Source organism: Lynx rufus, unplaced genomic scaffold (genome assembly GCF_022079265.1).
Source record: "Lynx rufus isolate CCGP_SWC_20201006 ecotype Redwood Valley unplaced genomic scaffold, mLynRuf1.p SCAF_3, whole genome shotgun sequence".
In the NCBI taxonomy this organism is placed as follows: Eukaryota; Metazoa; Chordata; class Mammalia; order Carnivora; family Felidae; genus Lynx; species Lynx rufus.
The window spans coordinates 186,774,023-186,775,000 of record NW_025814845.1 but is presented as its reverse complement, the minus strand read 5'-3'; positions in this window follow the sequence as shown (position 1 = coordinate 186,775,000).

Genomic DNA, 978 nt, shown 5'->3' with positions numbered 1-978 from the left:
TTAGAAAGATTTACTGTCTGAGGGCACCTGGGTGGCTCAGTCAGTTAAACGTCCAAATCTTGATTTCAGCTCAGGTCATGATCTCACGGTTGGTGAGTTCAAGCCCTGTGTCAGCCTTCATGCTGGGCATAGAGCCTGCTAAGATTCTCTCTTTCTCTCTCTCTGACCCTCCCCTGCCCATACTCGCTTATGCTTTCTCTCTCAAAAAAAAAAAACAAAAACAGGGGCGCCTGGGTGGCACAGTCGGTTAAGCGTCCGACTTCAGCCAGGTCACGATCTCGCGGTGCGTGAGTTCGAGCCCCACGTCAGGCTCTGGGCTGATGGCTCAGAGCCTGGAGCCTGTTTCTGATTCTGTGTCTCCCTCTCTCTCTGCCCCCCCCCCCCCGTTCATGCTCTGTCTCTCTCTGTCCCAAAAATAAATAAACGTTGAAAAAAAATTTTTTTTTTTAAAATAAAATTAAAAAAAAAACAAAAACAAAAAACAAAAAACAAAAACTAAAAAACAAAAACAAAACAACACAAAACAAAAAACAGAAAGATTTGCCGTGGAATTCAGCACTGTCCAATAGGAATACCACAAAAAAAAAATTACAAAGTATGTGCAAACCACATAAGTAACTTAAAATTTTCTAATAATACCTTCTAAAAGACTTAATACAAAGGTAAAATTATTTTTAATATTTTATGTAACCTAATATATCCAAAATATTGTCATTTCAACATATAATCTTTATATAAAAATCATTACTGAGATACTTAAATTTTTTTTTAATACTAAATCTTAGAAATCTGGTATTGCACACTTACATAACATTCCAGTTCTGGCCTAAAAGTAAGAATAAGTAACCAGAAAACATGATTTCCTTGGAATCTCTGATTCTTTTATTACATGTGCTCAGTAACTACAGGTAACACTACTGGTTAGTGCAGCTATAATTGCTCTTACTTCCTGTCCCGAGGCGGGGTAGTATTAGATAT